At 43.1% G+C, this 19,608-nt stretch overlaps 1 protein-coding gene across 3 annotated transcripts in view; it reads right to left on the bottom strand.

Moving 5' to 3' along the window:
- PLD5 (phospholipase D family member 5) overlaps positions 1-19,608 on the bottom strand; it is a 400,444-nt gene that overhangs the window by 145,787 nt on the left and 235,049 nt on the right. The gene's annotated exons all lie outside the window — the stretch shown is intronic.

Raw genomic sequence — 19,608 nt, 5'->3', positions numbered from 1 at the left:
TGGATTAGGAAAAGGCGGGGGGGGGGGCGGTTTAGAGAAGGTTAATTTGAAAGATAAGCAGAATCTGCACTCAAGGAAACGAACAGCAGAGTAAATGTGCTACAGAAACTTTCCACAATGCTTTCCCCAAACTGCGGCCCGAGCGGTCTTTCCTCGGGCATAACTACAGGAAACTCATTTAGGGGAGCACCGCAGCACGGACTCTCCACGCTCCCAGGCTGGCATCTGCCTTCTCGTCAGCTTTGTTCCGTGAATAATTAGATCCCTTCTTCAGCCTCGTCGTTGACTGGAACAGCCTCCAGTGCGGGGAGGCCTGCTTGGCTTTCGGGGGGGGGGGGGGAGGCGGCAGTGCTCAGTGGTGACGGTTCCTTGGGGAAAGGAGGCCTGGCTTCATGGGGGAGCAAGACCCGTTACCAAGCCTGTCAGGCAGTTAAAGCCCGTCTCTGCCACCTCCTCCTCAGACCCGCAGGAAAGAGCCCCCACTGGCAGTTTTAACTCATTCTCATCCATTATTTCTAAATGTTGGCATTTTCAGCTGAGAAGCCCTGTAGGCTACAAATGAGGGAATTTCCCTGGGAGACAAGGGAGTGGGGACAAGGGCAGGGGGTGGGGGAGAAGCTCTTTGAGCCACCTGCTTCTTCTTTTTTTAAGATTTATTCATTTGACAGACTGAGATCACAAGTAGATAGAGAGGCAGGCAGAGAGGGAGGGGAAAGCAGGCTCCCTGTTGAGCCCCCGATGTGGGGTGAGGGGGGGTGCTCCATCCCAGGACCCTGGGATCACGACCTGAGCCAAAGGCAGAGGCTTTAACCCACTGAGCCACCCAGGCGCCCCTGGTTCTTGCTGAGGATCTGCCCCAACCACGTGGGCTGCAGCCCCTCACCCTACTGGCCCCTTGCCCCTGCTGGCTTCTCTCAGGGGAGCATCTACAGAAGTGAATTAACGCCTCCTCTTCCGACCTCCCTCCTCCCCTTCCTTCGTTGACAATGTTTCTCCCTCTGTACAGTGTGCTGAGTTTCTTGGAAAAGTCCTCATCGGGACCTGTGTGAGCCACGCACTGGGTAATATACTTCATAACGGGTTAGCTCGTTAATGTTCAGAACAACCCCATCCAGCAGTTACTATCATTGGCTCACAGCCGGAGTCAGGAGACAGGCTTGAAGGGGTTAAATAATTCACAGAAGGCCCCTGAGTGGCAGAGCCCGGGACATAGTCCCACTATTCCCACCCCAGAATCTGAGCTTTGCCCACACCTCAGGGCAAAATGACCTGTAATCCCACCACCCACAGGTAACCTGCAGGAATACCTCAGAGGAGATCTTTCCACATGTAAAAATACTAGATTATCCTTGAATGAAAATGAAAAAATACAGGAGCTTCTGTTTCTTGATTTTTACTGAGCATTCTGTTCTCACCGTCTCACTCGTCTGACCGTCTTACCCAGGTCACTGGCTTTCTGCCCGCAGCATGATTTTTGGACGATGAGTGATAATCCATCATGTGACTGCCCCACTGTTAATCCACCAGCTCCGTTTCTAATCCCAGGAATTGGGCTGCACTATACGCATTTGCCCATCATCCCTGGGAACCTAACTGAGCCGCCGCTGGGGCGTGGGGCCCAGGGGGACAAGTCTGGAGAACAATGAGCGGCTGAAGCAAGATCCCATCCCAGGTGATGCCTGTCTCTGGTGAGGCTAAGGCACAAATCCCGCCATGACGCAGGACCTCTGGTCTGCTGTTTAATCAAGTTCTTTTAACTCCTCTCCAGGTGGTTATTAAGCCAGTATTTTGGTTCTATATAGTTATGGGATGGTTATGTGGTTACTTTACTAGTTATTCTACATTTTGTTATATAATTATTTTACATCTACCTTTTAAGGGAAACCATAATTTATTAGCTTCCTGAATAATTGGACAAGATTATGCATCTCTGCACATTCTCAAACCTTCTTCCAAGGAGAACTGAACGAGATTCCACAAAACCCTACATGCAGGGTGGTCTTCTCAACTCTTTGTTGAGAAGGAAATCACATAATGTCTTTGCCTGTTTGGGTGAATTAGCCTTATGGAGTGGAGGAAGAACCTGGAACATCTCGGCAAACCAGACATGCTCTTCTAGGTATGATGAGTCCCTACCTCACCCAACTGGGCAAATGATCATGTGAAGAATGTACTAAATAGTGTCCCTGTATCTGATTTCCGTGGGAGCTTATTTAAAGAACAGAAATGCACACCAAAATAACTCAAAGTGCCCTTCAAGTACCCTTTCACTGTTTTCCATCAGAAGAAAGGTACTATGTAAATTTCTATAGAAATCAGCATTTCTACAGCATTTTATATTTTCAAAATGTTTGTACCATCATTTACTAATACAACATTTGAGAACTATCATCTGCTTTAAATATAGGTAAATTCTTTTCAAAATGGCTCTTTTCAGCATGGGAGGTTTGGGGGGTAGGAGAAGAATAAATGAAACAAGATGGGATCGGGAGGGAGATAAACCATAAGAGACTCTTAATCTCACAAAACAAACTCAGGGTTGCTGGGGGTAGGGGAGTAGGGAGAGGGGGAGGGGGTTATGGACATTGGGGAGGGTATGTGCTATGGTGAGTGCTGTGAAGTGTGTAAACCTGGCGATTCACAGACCTGTACCCCTGGGGATAAAAATACATTATATGTTTATAAAAAAATAAAAAATAATTAAAATGGTTCTTTTAGTACAGAGAAAGTCATCCCCTCACCCCCTCCTCCAGATCTTTGTCATGTCAGACAAAATGTTCTCTTCTAAATCTTTTGATTTTACATTTAGCAACTTACCATAATGCCTAGGGTCTTTCACAGAAAAACAGAGTAAGAAATCCAAGACTTCATCTGGAATCTGGACAATCTGAAAGCTGAGCTACAGGATGCTCCCCAAAGTCAAAGCCTGGGCTGTCTGTCCCACAAACACTGACTTATTGCCTACATGGGCCTCGAGTCTCCATCTTGCCCTTACTGGTGGTGACGTCTAGAGGTAGAAATGGGCCTGGCAGCGCCCTGGGACCTAATGGGAGTGGGCACGACTCGGACCTGAGGCCAATGGGATAGGCCTGTGGAGAAACCCCAATGAAGGCTTCAGAATGTCTTTCCTAAGCTGTCATTTGAATTCTAGGTTGTCTTTTTAACCAAGACTGGATCTCAGCTGAGCTATCATTTACTTGATTATCTTTAAATAAAATTTTATTGTCATTATTCTTTTAACCTAACTATTCCCTAAGCATTCAATATTCACAAAATAATGGGTCTAATGTGCTAGTTATTTTATCCCAACACGTGTTAAATGCACATACTGCAGGGAGCACCGGGTGGGGGGCATAAACAGTGAGTCTTGGAACACTGCATCAAAAACTAATGACGCATTTTATGGTGACTAACACAACACAATTAAAGAAAAAAAAAAAAAAAGCCAGGAAGACCTAAAATCATCTCACACGCCATCGATGGCATATAAGCCCCGTGGACCATGTTACGACGGATGACAAAGGTCAAAGCAAGGAAAGGCAGGGGGTGTCTGCTGATTTGTACGAGCATCATTCTGTTAAACTGACTATGCCAGGAGGCCATTGGGCTGGGGTGACTCTGATGCCTGGGCAGTCTACACAAACCAAACCCGAGCCTGTAAATGTCTTGTGTTTAAGAAACTGAAATTTTGGGAGCGCCTGGGTGGCTCAGTCGGTTAAGTGTCTGCCTTCGGCTCAGGTTATGATCTCAGGGTCCTGGGATCAAGCCCCACGTCCTGCTTCTTCCTCTCTCTCTACCCTCCCCTCCACCCGCCCCTTTCTCTCTCTTGCTCACTCTCTCTCTCAAATAAATAAAATCTTAAAAAAAAAGGAAAGAAATTGAAACCTCAGGGCAACCAGAAATAAAGAGACAAATAAGTAGGGTTTAAGCTACAACCAATCAAATAATTTCCTTTCTTTGCTTTGGCTCCTTTTCTGGACAAGTCTCAGCTCCCGTCTGCAGAGCTCTGCTAACCATTTCCAGGTTTCCCCTGCCTGATTTTAAATGATTTTTGCTCAAATAAAATCTTAAAATGTATACTGTGCCTCAGTTTATCTTTTAACAATTCTGTGTAGAGAAGAGTGGACAGGAAGCCCGGAGGCAGGAGAAACCGTTAGCATGTCTTCAGCGATCATTCCAGAGGGAAACTGTAAAGGCCTAAGCCAAGTGGTGGTGGTAGACAGGAAAAGGGACCTGTTTCCAGAGATGCCGAGACTGTGTGTCTGTGAGAACTGTAGTCCAGTCTGGTTTTAGAGATTAGGCAAAGGGGGGTGTTGAGGATAACCCTAGGGCTCTTTCCAGAACCGGTGGAAAGACACTCCGGCCATTTTCTGAGACAGGACATAAAGGAAGGAGAACATGGAGGGAAGGGGAGGGGTAGCAGCAGCAGCTTAATCTTGGATGAGTGGCTCTGAAATATTTCAAGAATATCCAAGTAGGAATATCCAAGTAGGAATACTAAATTTGATGTTGAATGTTGTGAATCTGGGGTTCACCACGTGTGGACCGTCTCCTGCGGGTGACGAATGGGGCGGCAGGCTCCAGAGCAATTAGCATGGACAGGGTGTGGAGAGTGGGAAGGGAGAGGAAGAGGAGGAGAGGTGAGGAGACCGAACCTTAAGGAGCAGAGAGAGTACTGAAAACCAGCGGAGGAGACCGGGGAGTAAGAGCCAGGGACAGGAGGGAAGCGTATGGTGAATGGGGCCATGAAAACCAAGGGACATAGAAGGTCTAAATGTCTCCAGTGACTTCAGCATCAAGGCAGTTTCTGGGGAGCAGGGACAGAAGCCAGACTGTGGCTGGAGGGCTGCATGGGGGCGGGGATGAGAGACAGAATGCACAAAGGAACAGGGAGGAAAGGGGAGGAGGGAAGAGGGCAGCAGGGAGCACGCCATCTGGGGGGGAGTGGTGTACTAGGTTCTTTTCCTTTTCACCAGTTGACCTGAGCATGTTTCTGTAAGGCAGAGCATAACCAAAGATCTTGGGGGGAAAAATGCAGTTAGGGGACCTGAAGGAGCTGTGAATATCTACATGAACTGCTGTGGGTGTGGGGAGAGAAAACTAGTAGAATCCCCGAGGCATGGTGGTCCCTTGCCATGGGGAAAAGTAGTTCAAAAAAGAAAAGGACGGAACATGAAGGAGAAGAATAAGGGCGCAGAAATTCTAGGGAACTGTGTAACTGGCACTCAGCACGCCAGAAACAACAGAAAGGGCTTTGCAACTGAACCCGCATGAGCTTTTATGATGTTGATTCCAAAAGCAGGTGAAACCAGGAGACTGAACTTGAGAACGGATGCAAAATCCCAGAAGTAGAGATCTCACTCACTAGGGCAGGACTCCTCCCTGCGTGGAAGCTTCCAGGTCAGAGTCAGTGGGTGGCCAACCAAAGAGGAAAGCCACCTTCACAGCACATGAGTGAAGGCCCACACAGCTTCACGGGCACCCCCAAACAGGAAACCGGTTGCTAAAAATGATGGGCACGGGGTCTCCAGGAATCATGAGGCTCTCGGGAACATTTTTATTCATTCCTTTATTTATATGTATGCCTGTATTTCTCTTAAAGCACACCCCCTCCGAATTCTAGTATCACAAGGATAGAAATGCATAAAGTCATCACTAGGTTGAACAGATAAAACTCTCCTTACTTCTATAATGTCACATGGCTGAATATACATATAATTTCCCTTAAAAATGCCACTCCTGCCAAAGTTCTTCTGTATTAAGGGTAAAAATAAAGCCTCTGGCTCCAGATCCTACATTTTAGAGCAAACGGATGACATCTTATATTCTCTGTGCCAGATGAACCCCTCCGAAAGTTTAAACACACTGAAGTGCAACCTAATCTGGGTGGATCCTAGAACAGTGACGGGAAATACAGATGGAGTGTCCTTGGTGCTGCCGGCTGGAGAATTCTTACCGCAAACTGAAGCCAGCCCAAGTTACTGCAAAACCATAAAGGCACATGAACCAGCTGGATTCCCAAGGATGATGTGTACTGTGTTCAGAACCAGGCCTTCCTTTCACTGCAATCACAGGGCTGGGTGTGGGCTTTCAGGGTAGACACGGATTCAGTCTGGACTAAGAGAGGCTGACAGACCAGACACAAAAATACCACACCCGGCTAAGAGACAGCGGCTACACGCGGACATCACTCACTACTCACAGTTCATTGTGAGTCAGGTGCCTGCACTGGCGGGTTCTTATGCATTATCTAATCGGAGTCTCGTAACCCTCAAAGGATTATTATTCCCATTTCATTGAAGAAGATACCGAGGGTCAGAGTAACTTGCCGATGCTTGCCATGAATGAAAGGTCCAGATTTTTAGCACGGGTCTACGTGACAGCAGAGTGTGGGCTCCTAAATGCTGTCCTTATTACTATGCTAAGGATCTTTAAAGCATAATGGCTCTGAAGAAGCTCCCGCCTTGCAGCCAAGTTCTTTGGAATTCTGTAAAGCAAGGTGGAAGACAGAAAGCCTTGCAATGAACAGAGATGAACAAAGGTGCCAGGCTTGAGGCACTGAGCATGAGCTTAAGTGGCACCCGCCTTGAGAAGGTGTGAAAACAGAGCAGAGCCTGATGACAAGCACGCCTGGATGGCAGCAAGGGCACGGTGACTTTTGCCCAGGCCACTCCCGGAGCAGGCTACTGCCCAAAGGAGGCCCCTCCCCCTTGTGAGAGTCACCAGAACATTTCTTCACTTGGAAAACAAAAGACCTTATCTTTAACAATGGCAACCTCTCCAACGGTGGGCAGAAAAGCCAGGATAATATAAAGTCTCCTCTGGGGAAGTTACTAAAATATACTTGCTAATGTTACCTTAGATTAACCCATATGACCTGACATTAACACATAGAACCATACCTACTTGTGGAGTTAGATTTGGGGAAAATTATAAAACCAAAATAAAAGCCTTGACAAGCATAAAATCCCCAAATTAAGCCACACTTGTTTGGAACAAGCAGTTCAAAAAAAACAAAAAAAAAAACCACCTTGCAAAATTTCCAACTTGGAAAAGTGGGGCACCTTGGGTTCCATTTAAAATTTACACAAGCCCTTGTTCTCGGATTTAGGAATATATATTCCCATTAGGTTCTTCTCAGCCTTGTCCATGAGTGTGAGAATAATAATACCGATCACTAATGTGAATACAGCTTTCTTGAATTCCAATGAGCAGCAGGGAGGATCACATTTAGAATCTGACAGAATGAACACAGCATTTCCGCCTCCTGTTTTTAATAATGTGGCCCAAATAAATATAGTAATTAAAAATAGAGTATTAGCAAAAGAATGAAACGGAGCCTCTATCTTAGCTTACACCCCTGAAAAATGAGCTCAAAATGGATTCAAGACGTAAGTGTGAGACCTACAACCATAAAACTCCAGGAAGAAAACACAGGAGAGAAGACCTCCTTAACACTGGCCTCGGCAATGAGATTTTGGATATGACACCAAAAACGCAGGCAACAAAAACAAAAATAATCAAGTGGGACTATGTCAAATTAAAAAGCTCTGTGCCAAAAGAAAGAATCAACAAAATGAAAAGGCAACCTTCAGAACAGCACAAAGTATTTGCTAGGCATCTATCTGGTCAGGGGCTAATACCTAAACATATATAAAGACCTTATACAACTCAATTACAAAAAAATGAAACCAAAAACAATTTTAAAAAGGACAAAAACCTGAATAGACATTTTCCTAAGAAGACATAAAAATGGCCAACAGATATACACCAAAAAGGTTCTTAACATCACTAATTATCAGTGAAACGCAAATCAGGACCACAGGGAGATATCCCCAAACACCAGTTAGAGTAGCTTTTATCAAAAAGACAAGAAATAACAAGTGTTGGCACAGATGTGAAGAAAATGAACACCTTTGCAGTCTTGTAAACTGGTGCAGCCCCTATGAAAAACATCATGGAGATCTCTAAAAAAAAAAAAATTTAACTACCATACGATCCAGCCAATCCCACTTTTGGGTATATACATCCAAAGAAACAAAATGAGTATCTCAAAGATAGGATGCCCATGTTCGTTGCAGGATTACTCACAATGGCGAAGATATGGAAACAATCAGTCTGTCAATAGCTGAACAAAGATGTGATGTGTAAACACACACACACACACACACACCCCATTTAGCCAGAACAAAGAAATCTTGATATTTGCAACAACATGGATGACCCTAGAGGGCGCTATTCTAAGTGAAACAAGCCAAAGACAAAACTCCTGTATTATCTCATTCACATGTGGGATCTAAAAAACGTTTAAAAGTCAAAGTTACAGAAAGGGCTACCAGGGGTAGGGGTGGAGGTGGGTGGGGGAAGATGGGGAGATGCGGGTTGGAAGGTAAAGTTATAAAAGGAATGAATCTGGGGATCTAATGCACAGTGTGGCGCCTATAGTTATTCTTATATTGTGTACTTGAAAGTTACCACAAGAGTAGGTCTTAAGTGTTCTCATCACAAAAAGGAAAAATAAAGGTAACCGTGTAAGGTGACGGATATGTTAATTAACCTGACTATGGTAATCATTTCACGGAAGTATGGATATCAAATCATCTCATGGTACCCTTGAAACACGTACAATTACATCTGTCAATTACAGCTCAATAAAGCTGGAGGGAAAAAAAAAGAAACAGTTTCACTGACAAACAGAAATCGTTGCCCGTTTCTTCTCTATAGGTCAAGTTCCACATTATGGAGAATTTATGAACACGCTGATGGGTGACAATAAACAGGTACTAGTTGTGCAATAGTTAAAATGTGGAGACTTCATTCCTATAAGTTTGGGTAACTTCTCCAGAACTAGCATTCGTTCTAGCTGACTAGAAAAGTAATTAGAATCACCCAGATGGAGCTCTACCAACTATGAGACTATTCTGTGGTAATCTTTTTTTCCCCTAGTATTTTGAGCCAATAATTCAAAAATAAAATCAGGAATTAAGGGAACAGAAGGTTTGCTACCAAAGTTATTTGCTATCCTTTTGACTTGAAACCATCTCTCTATTCTACATACCTATAAATCTGATAAATTTTCTCATGGTTAGAACCATATTTTCTTTTACAAGAAATATCTTGGGAGTTTCAGAAGACTAGTGACAATAGTAAAACTTGGCAACCCCAAATCTGAATAATTCTAAAAAGCATAAATGCTACGTTTAATATGTGTAGCTGCTTATTTTCATTTCGTGTTCTAACCAGGTCATTAAACAACCACACAGATATAAAATATAATTGATGCTCCATTAAAAAAGGAAGTTGTTGCTATGAGTGCAAGGGCTTTAGTCTTATTTCAAATATTAAAATTCTGACTTAAAGGCACAGACGTAGTCGCAAGAAAATGTCAGTTAAATATTTGCTCTTTGTTCCACGCTTTGTGGATGGGAAGCCAAGATGAGCTGGGGATGCCCAGCCAGGGCTCATTAGGATCCTTTTGCTCTTGTCTGTTCACCAACATGGGTAAGGCTCTAATTAGTTCACTCGTTGACATACAGTGGTAAGGAGGGACCACTGAGGTTTGGTTCACTCAAACCACAGCCTCTGTTTGAGCCAGTCACCCGGCAAATGTGTGACAAATTCACAAAAGGAGAAGACAGCGGCGGAGCAGCAGGCTGAGACGACATCAGGTCGCAGGAGGTCAGCTAGATCGTCATCAAACCGTTCCAAACACCTACAAACCCAACAGGAGAGCGAAGAGAAGAAGAGCAGCAATTCTAGAAACAGAAAATCGACCACTTTCTGAGAGGTAGGACCTGCGGAGAAGTGAATCCGAAGTGATGGGAACCTAGACCGCGGGGGGAGGGGCCGGCTCCCGGCAAGCAGAGGACCACGGAGCACGAAATCAGAACTTCCGGAATCTGCTCCACTGAGGGACGTCGCTCCAGAGGCTAAGCAGGGTGGAGCCCTCTCGGGGACAGTGTGGTCTCAGGTCCCGCGTGGTCACAGAGGGATCAGGCGTGTCTGCGTGTAGCAGAGCTTGCCGGTGTTGGAGTGGGGAAGTTGGCTATAGAGATGGAGCAGAGGAGTGAGCTCTCAGCTCGGGGTACCTTAAACTGTGATCTGCAGCACAGTCGGGCCACTGCTCTTTGAGTGGGGACCCCACGAGTGGCAGATCCGGGGAGACCCCCTCTGGAAGAGTGGCAGAGATCTGTTGGGTTTGGAGACTCCAAATGGTGCCATGCACCAGAGACAGGAAAACTCCGTCACAGGCCGGGTGAGCTTGGAGTGTGGCCAGAGACCAGGAAGATGGGAGGGACTGATGGCTTTTTCCAAGGGTGCACTGAGGAGTGAGGCCCCAAGCTCTCGGCTCATCCAGGCCTGAGACTGGGAGGCTGCCATCTTCGTTCTTGTACTCCAGAGCTCTACGAAAAGCATTCAGGGAACAAAAGCTCCCTGGAGTGAACGGCGGCAGATTACTTAGCCCAGCCCCTGGCAAGGGCAGTGTAATTCCGCCCTTAAGAATCACTTAAGACACTTAAGAATCACTACAACAGGCCCCTAATGCAGAAGACCAGCAAGAACATCCAGCCAAGACCAAGTTCACTGATCAAGGAGAACAGTGGAATTCCAGAGGAGGGGAAAGCAAAGCATGGAATTCGTGGCTTTCTCCCCATGATTCTTTAGTCTGGCAAAGTTCATTAAATTTTTTTTTAATTTTATTTTTTTCTTATTCTAATTTTATAACTTTTACTCTTTCCTCTTTTAACATTTTTAAACTAGTTTATCTTAGCAATACATTTCTTAAAAAAATCTTTTTGAAACTTTATTATTATAGTCATATTTTATCCTTCATTGTATCTCACTTTATCTTTTGGATACACATAGGGTTTTTTCTTCTAAAAATTTTTAGGATACAACTTCTTCTAACAGATCAAAATATACCCTAAATCTAGCACAGGGTTTGTTCTAGTCTCCAGCCTGAGCAAATTCTCTCCACTTTTTTTTTCTTTCTTTTCCCAACCAATTTATCTTATCAACTCCTTCTTTGGAATTTTTTTAAAAATTTTTCATCTTTATAGTCATATTCCATACCTTTATTGTGTTTACCCTTATTTATGTGTGTGTGTGTGTGTGTGTGTGTGTATGTGTGTATGTTTTTCTTTCTTTAAAATTTGGGAGGTAGTTTCTTCTAAGAGACAAAAATACTCCCAAAATCAGGTGAGTGGCTCTGTTCTATTCACCACTCTAATACATATATTTTCTTTTTTCTTTTTTAAATTTTTTTTTAACTTTTTACCCCTTCTTCTCCCCATGATTTGGGGTCTCTTCTGATTTGGTTAACACACATTTTTCTGGGGTCTTTGCCACCCTTTTAGTATTTTATTCTCTCATTCATATATTCTTCTTCTTTTTTTTTTTTTTTTTGATTTTATGTATTTATTTGACAGACAGATCACCAGTAGGCAGAGAGGCAGGCAGAGGGAGAGAGAGAGGGAAGCAGGCTCCCCGCTGAGCAGAGAGCCTGACATGGGTCTCGATCCCAGGACTCTGGGATCAGACCTGAGCTGAAGGCAGAGGCTTTAACCCACTGAGCCACCCAGGCGCCCCTCATTCATATATTCTTATCTGGATAAAATGACAAGGTGGAAAAACTCACCACAAAAAACAAACAAACAAACAAGAGGCAGTACCAAAGTCTAGGAACCTAATCAATGTGGATGTTGATAATATGTCAGAGCTAGAGTTCAGAATGACAACTCTCAAGGTGCTAGCTGGGCTCCAAAAAGAATGGAATCTTCCTTCCTTAGAAAAACCTGTCTGGAGAAATAAAAGCCCTTTATGGAGAAATTGAAGAACTAAAATCTAACCAAGCTGAAATCAAAAAAGCTATTAATGAGGTTCAAACATGGAGGCTCTTACTGCTAGGATAAATGAGGCAGAAGAGAGAATTAGTGATGTAGAAGACCAAATGATGGAGAATAAAGAAGCTAAGCAAAACAGAGACAAACAACTACTGGACCACGAGGGGAGAATTTGAAAGATAAGTGATACCATAAGATGAAACAATATTAGAATCATTGGGATCCCAGAAGAAGAAGAAAGAGAGAGGGGAGCAGAAGGTATATTGGAGTAAATTATTGTAGAGAATTTCCATAATATGGCAAAGGGAACAAGCATCAAAATCCAGGAGGTGAAGAGAACCCCCCTCAAAATCAATAAGAATAGGTTCACACCACGTCACCTAGTAGTAAGACTTGCAAGTCTTAGTGACAAAGAGAAAATCCTGAAAGCAGCCCAGGACAAGAAGTCTGTAACATACAATGGTAAAAATATTAGATTGGGGACGCCTGGGTGGCTCAGTTGGTTAAGCAGCTGCCTTCAGTTCAGATCACGATCCCAGCATCCTGGGATCGAGCCCCACATCGGGCTCCTTGCTCGGCAGGGAGCCTGCTTCTCCCTCTGCCTCTGCCTACCACTCTGTCTGCCTGTGCTTTCTCTCTCTAACAACAACAATAAAAAAATTAGATTGGCAGCAGACTCTCCAGAGACCTGGCAGGCCAGAAAGAACTGGCATGATATATTCAGAGCACTAAATGAGAAAAACATGCAGCCAAGAATACTATAGTCAGCTAGGTTATCATTGAAAATAAAAGGAGAGATAAAAAGCTTCCAGGACAAACAAAAACTAAGAGTTTGTAAACACAAAACCAGCTTTCCGGAAAATATTGAAAGGGGTCCTCTCAGCAAAGAGAGAGCCTAAAAGTAGTAGACCAGAAAGGAACAGAGACAATATACAGTAACAGTCACCTTAGATACAATACAATGGCACTAAATTCATATCTCACAATAGTTACCCTGAATGTAAATGGGCTAAATGCCCCAATCAAAAGACACAGGGTATCAGAATGGATTAAAAAAACAAAACCTGGGATGCCTGGGTGGCTCAGTCAGTTAAGCCTCTGCCTTCAGCTCAGGTCATGATCCGAGGGTCCTAGGTTCGAGTCCAACATCGGGCTCCTTGTCCAGCAGGGAGCCTGTTTCTCTCTCTGCCTCTGCCTGCCACTCTGCCTGCTTGTGCTCTTGTTACGACAAATAAATAAAATCTTAAAAAAAAAATCTTAAAAAAACAAACAAACCATCAATACGCTGTCTACAAGAAACTCATTTTAGACCCAAAGACACCTCCAGATTTAAAGTGAAGGGGTGGAAAACAATTGACCATGCTAATGGATATCAAAAGAAAGCTGGGGTGGCAATCCTTATATCAGATCAATTAGATTTTAAGCCAAAGACTATAATAAGAGATGAGGAAGGACACTATATCATACTTGAAGGGCCTGTCCAACAAGATGATCTAAGAAGTTAAAATATCTATGCCCCTAACATGGGAGCAGCCAACTACATAAACCAATTAATAACAAAATCAAAGAAACACATCAATAATAATACAGTAATAGTTGGGGACTTTAACACCCCCTTCACTGAAATGGAGAGATCATCCAAGCAAAAGATCAACAAGGAAATAAAGGCCTTAAAGGACACACTGGACCAGATGGACATCACAGATATATTCTGAACATTCCATCCCTAAGCAACAGAATACACATTCTTCTCTAGTGCACGTGGAACATTCTCAAGAATAGATCACATCCTGGGTCACAAATCAGGTCTCAACCAGTACCAAAAGATTGGGATCATTCCCTGCATATTTTCAGACCATAATGTTCTGAAGCTAGAACTTAATCACAAGAGGAAAGTTGGAAAGAACCCAAATACATGGAGGCTAAAGAGCATCCTACTAATGAATGAATGGGTCAATCAGGAAATTGAAGAAGAATTGAAAAAACTCATGGAAGCAAATGATAATGAAAACACAATGATTCAAAATCTGTGGGACACAGCAAAAGCAGTCCTGAGAGGAAAACAGATAGTGATACAAGCCTTTCTCAAGAAACAAGAAAAGTCTCAAATACACAACCTAACCCTACACCTAAAGGAGCTGGAGAAAGAACAACAAAGAAAGCCTAAACCCAGCAGGAAAAGAGAAATAATAAAGAGCATAAATCAATGAAATAGAAACAAAAAAAAAAAAAATAGAACATATCAACAAAACTAGGAGCTGGTTCTTTGAAAGAATTAATAAGTTGATAACCCCCTGGTCAGACTTATCAAAAAGAAAAGAGAAAGGACCCAAAAAATAAAATCATGAAGGAAAGAGGAAAGATCACAACCAACACCAAAGAAGTACAAACAATTATAAGAACATATTATGAGCAATTATACGCCATAAAATTTGACAATCTGGAAGAAATGGATACATTCCTAGAGACATATAAACTACCACAACTGAACCAGGATGAAATAGAAAACCTGAACAGACCCATACCCAGTAAGGAGATTGAAGCAGTCATCAAAAATCTCCTAACAAGAGCCCAGGGTCAGATGGTAGAATTCCCCTAGGAATTCCACCAAGCATTTAAAGAAGAATGAATACCTAGTCTTCTGAAACTCCAAAAACAGAAAAGGAAGGAAAACTTCCAAACTCATTTTATGAGTCAAGCATCACCTTGATCCCAAAACCAGACAAGGACCCCACCAAAAAAGAGAACTACAGACCAATATCCTTGATGAACACAGATGCGAAAATTCTCACCAAAATACCAGCCAATAGGATCCAACATTATATTAAAAGGATTATTCACTACGACCAAATGGGATTTATTCCAGGGCTGCAAGGTTGGTTCAACATCTGCAAATCAATCAATGTGATACAACACATTAATAAAAGAAAGAACAAGGACCATATGATACTCTCAACAGATGCTGGAAAAGCATTTGACAAAGTACAGCATCCCTTCCTGATCAAAACTCTTCAAAGTGTAGGGATAGAGGGCACATACCTCAATATTATCAAAGCCATCTATGAAAAACCCACCGCAAATATCATTCTCAATGGAGAAAAACTGAAAGCTTTTCCGTTAAGGTCAGGAACATGGCAGGGATATCCATTATCACCACTGCTATTCAACATAGTACTAGAAGTCCTAGCCTCAGCAACCAGACAACAAAAAGAAATTAAAGGCATCCAAATTGGCAAAGAAGAAGTCAAACTATCACTCTTTGCAGATGATATACTTTATGTGGAAAAACCCAAAAGATTCCACTCCTAAACTGCTAGAACTTGTACAGGAATTCAGTAATATGTCAGGATATAAAATCAATGCACAGAAATCAGTTGCATTCTATACAGCAACAAGACAGAAAAAAGAGAAATTAAGGAGTCAATCCCATTTACAAATGCACCCAAAACCTAAAAGTAAACCTAACCAAAGAGGCAAAGAATCTGTACTCAGAAAATTATAAAGTACTCATGAAAGAAACTGAGGAAGACTTAAAAGAAATGGAAAAATGTTCCATGCTCATGGATTGGATGAATAAATATTGTGAAAATGTCTATGCTACCTAAAGCAATCTACACGTTTAATGCAATCCCTATCAAAATACCATCCATTTTTTTTTCAGAGAAATGGAACAAATAATCCTAAAATTTGTATGGAACCAGAAAAGACCTCAAATAGCCAGAGGAATGTTGAAAAAGAAAGCCAAAGTTGGTGGCATCACAATTCCGGACTTCAAGCTCTATTACAAAGCTGTTGTCATCAAGACAGTATGGTACTGGCACAAAAACAGACACACAGATCAGCTGAACAGAATAGAGAGCCCAGAAATAGACCCTCAACTCTATGGTCAGCTAATCTTTGACAAAGCAGGAAAGAATGTCCAATGGAAAAAAGATAAACTCTTCAACAAATGGTGTTGGGAAAATTGGACAGCCACATGCAGAAAAATGAAACTGGATCATTTCCTTACACCACACAGAAAAATAGACTCCAAATGGATGAAAGACCTCAATGTGAGATAGCAATCCATCAAAATCCTTGAGGGGAACACAGGCAGCAACCTCTTTGACCTCAGCCGCAGCAACTTCTTCCTAGAAACATCGCCAAAGGCAAGGAAGCAGGGCAAAAATGAACTATTGGGATTTCATCAAGATCAAAAGCTTTTGCACAGCAAAAAACAAAGCCAAAAGACAACCAACAGAATGGCAGAAGATTTTTGAAAATGACATGTCAGATAAAGAGCTAGTATCCAAAATCTATAAAGAATTTATCAAACTCAACACCCAACGAACAAATAATCCAATCAAGAAATGGGTAGAGGACATGGACATACATTTGTGCAAAGAAGACATCCAGATGGCCAACAGACACATGAGAAAGTGTTCCACAGCACTCGGCATCAGGGAAATACAAATCAAGACTACAGTGAGATACCACCAGTCAGAATGGCTAAAATTAACCAGTCAGGAAAGAGCAGATGCTGGCAAGGATATGGAGAAAGGGGAACCCTCCTACACTGTTGGTGGGAATGCAAGCTGGTGCACCTACTCTGGAAAACAGCACAGAGGTTCTTCAAAAAGTTGAAAATAGAGCTACCCTACAACCCAGAAATCACACTACTGGGTGTTTACCCTAAAGTTACAAATGTAGTGATCTGAAGGGGCACGTGCACCCGAATATTTATAGCAGCAATGTCCACAATAGCCAAACTATGGAAAGAACCTAGATGTCCATCAACAGATGAATGGATAAAGAATATGTGGGGTATATATATACAATGGAATACTATGCAGCCATCAAAAGAAATCAAAAGCCATCATGTCATTTGCGATGACATGAATGGAACTAGAGGGTATTGTGCTGACCAAAATAAGTAAATCAGAGAAAGACAATTATCATCTGATCTCCCTGATATGAGGAAGTTGAGAGGCAAAGTAGGGTTTTGGGGGTAGGGAAAGAAAAAATGAAACAAGATGGGATTGGGAGGGAGACAAATCATAAGAGACTCAATCTTACAAAACAAACTGATGGTTGCCGGGGGGGAGGGGAATTGGGAAACGGTGGTGGGGTTATGGACATTGGGAAAGGTATGTGCTACGGTGAGTGCTGTGAAGTGTGTAAACCTGGTGATTCACAGACCTGTACCCCTGGGACTAATAATACAGTATAGGTTAATAAAAAATAAAAAATAAATTCAGAAAAGGAACACAAAAGGAGCACATGGTGGGGGAGGCTGGGGGCCAATACAGAAGTTGAGAGTCCACTCAAAGGCCACACTTTGTTTTGCCTTCACAAAGAGTAACAGGAAGAAACAACATGGATAAAAACATTGTGAAAGGGACACCTGGGTGGCTCAGTGGGTTAAAGCCTCTGCCTTTGGCTTGGGTCATGATCCCAGGGTCCCGGGATAGAGCCCTGTATCCGGCTCTCTGCTCAATGGGGAGCCTGCTTCCTCCTCTCTCTCTGCCTACTTGGGATTTCTGTCTATCAAAATAAATAAATAAAATCTAAAAACAAAAACAAAAACAAACCATTGTGAAGCCTAGAACTTTAATTTTTAAATCTCTAGCAGATTTGAAGATCTGTCTATCCATCCATCCATGTTTTCATCTGTCTATTTATCTTTTTTTTTTTTTTTAATATTTTATTTATTTGACAGAGAGAAATTACAACTAGGCAGAGAGGCAGGCAGAGAGAGAGGAGGAAGCAGGCTCCCTGAAGAGCAGAGAGCCCGATGCGGGGCTCGATCCCAGGACCCTGGGATCACGACCCGAGCCGAAGGCAGAGGCTTTAACCCACTGAGCCACCCAGGCGCCCCTGTCTATTTATCTTTATAGCTAAGGAAACCAAGGAGGAAAATTCTTGACACATTAATGCTACAGCGAAGATCTGAAAATCTGTCTGTCTGTCTGTCTACCTATCAGTTATCCATCTACCCACCTATCTAAAGAAGCCAGAGGGGAAGACATTCTCGACACCTTAATGCTCTAGCTGAACGAAATACAGCTCCATAAAAAAAGAGCTCTGCTACAATCTCCTTAATGACGTCACAAGCATCTTCAGGCAGGATGGTCCACGCTCAAGGTTTGATCTCCCATAGGTCTACGGGCGCACAAAAGAAGGGATCAAGAGGAAGACAGGTTTAATTCTAACAGACTGGGAGCTTGAAACACCAGTTGACCCAGGGTTGGGCTAACAGGCCTGAGCTCACAATGAGCTGCACCATCACAAGACAGGGGCCCAGTGCGCAGGTCCAGTCGGAGGTCCCCCCAAGTCTAGGATGAATTTCTTTCTGTTGCGTAGCTGAGCTGATCACCAGCAATGAGGAAATCCAAGCAGCACCCATGACAGAGTTTAACCTACCAGTTAGGAGTGTTTTAGAGTCCTCTCCCTTTCAAAACCAAGCTTTTAGGATGACCACGTCTCTTTTCATTTGGGTTGCGATTTCATAATGCTTTATTCTTTGGATATGGTTTCTGATTTCTTCTTTGTCTACCCCAGGAGGCTGTCTCGTCTCTGGTATATTTTGGGATTCTGATTTCATTATGTTGTTTTCCCATAAAACTTTGGTATAAAAATCTGGTTTGCATAACCTCTTCCCCATTTCAAGTCATAAAGCACAGTTTTTCTTTTTGTTTGTTTGTTCGGACAGAACCATTTCCTATCACCGAAGACACTTGCCATCAAGAGTTCTGGTAAAACCCCCCTGGTGTTCCCGAAGCATGAGCAGAGCCTGAATTCTCTGAGTTTCTGTTCAGAGGATGGCTACTGCCCCAGAAAGAATCCCTGGGATGAGAGGCATGGTCTAGAACCACCTCCCTCTGTACAGTACTAGGAATGGTCGGTTTTTATTTACGTTTTAAAACTAAGGGCTTCTCGGTTGGATTTTGAAATTTATTGCCGAATTTTAAAGTAACCTTCACTACCCTATGTCACTGGTTCTAAAACCTGCTGTTTCTACGTTTTAACAACTCTGACGCTGGGATGCCTCTTACGATTGCTGAGAGCGGGTGTTGGTTGTGACGGAGCTGTCACTTCAAGTCTTGGCTGTTATTCCTGGTGGTGTGACAGGGCTTCTGAAGTTTCTTAATATTCAGTCGGCAAAACACTTAAGGAATCTTTGAGGAAGGATTGTGCGGCCTGGTTACTGTCAGAATTTATCTTTCATTGACATTTTCTAATAATGTCCAGAAACAAGCAGAACGGAAGTCTGCTCAGAGAAAAGAGACAATAGTAGAGCGTCTGTTTCTAAAGTTAGAGCACCCTCCGCATCTTGATGGTGCGGACGGTGCCAGGTGGAAAACATAGGCATGCATGACTCAGACGCCGAAAGTGTTTCGGAAAACTTGGACTCTGCGTGGATGTTTCAAGAATTCCTTGATCATTTTATTTCACTCACGGCAACCTACTCTAGCAAACTGTAAACTCTCCAGAGTCTGCAGAAGGCTCAGGCCTTTGTCGGTTTTCTAGCTTTCAAGCGCAGCTTCCTGGCACCTGTCAGATGTTCAAGGAGTGGTTGTTGAATGACTAATGAATGCACAATGGAGGAAAAGAAGATGGGAAGACCAACTGTGGAAGAGAAAGGAGGTCTGAAGGTGACTTTATGAGTGAGGCTTAAAATGGATCTTGAGGGATGAACAGGAGCTCGAAAATTGATGAGAGAGAGGGTATTTCAAGTTCAAGGAAAAGTATGTGTTAGGAAACAGAGCCCCAGGAAAGCAGGCTG

The sequence above is a fragment of the Meles meles genome, chromosome 17, assembly GCF_922984935.1.
Source record: "Meles meles chromosome 17, mMelMel3.1 paternal haplotype, whole genome shotgun sequence".
NCBI classification, from domain to species: domain Eukaryota; kingdom Metazoa; phylum Chordata; class Mammalia; order Carnivora; family Mustelidae; genus Meles; species Meles meles.
This window is presented reverse-complemented; position numbering and strand designations above follow the sequence as displayed.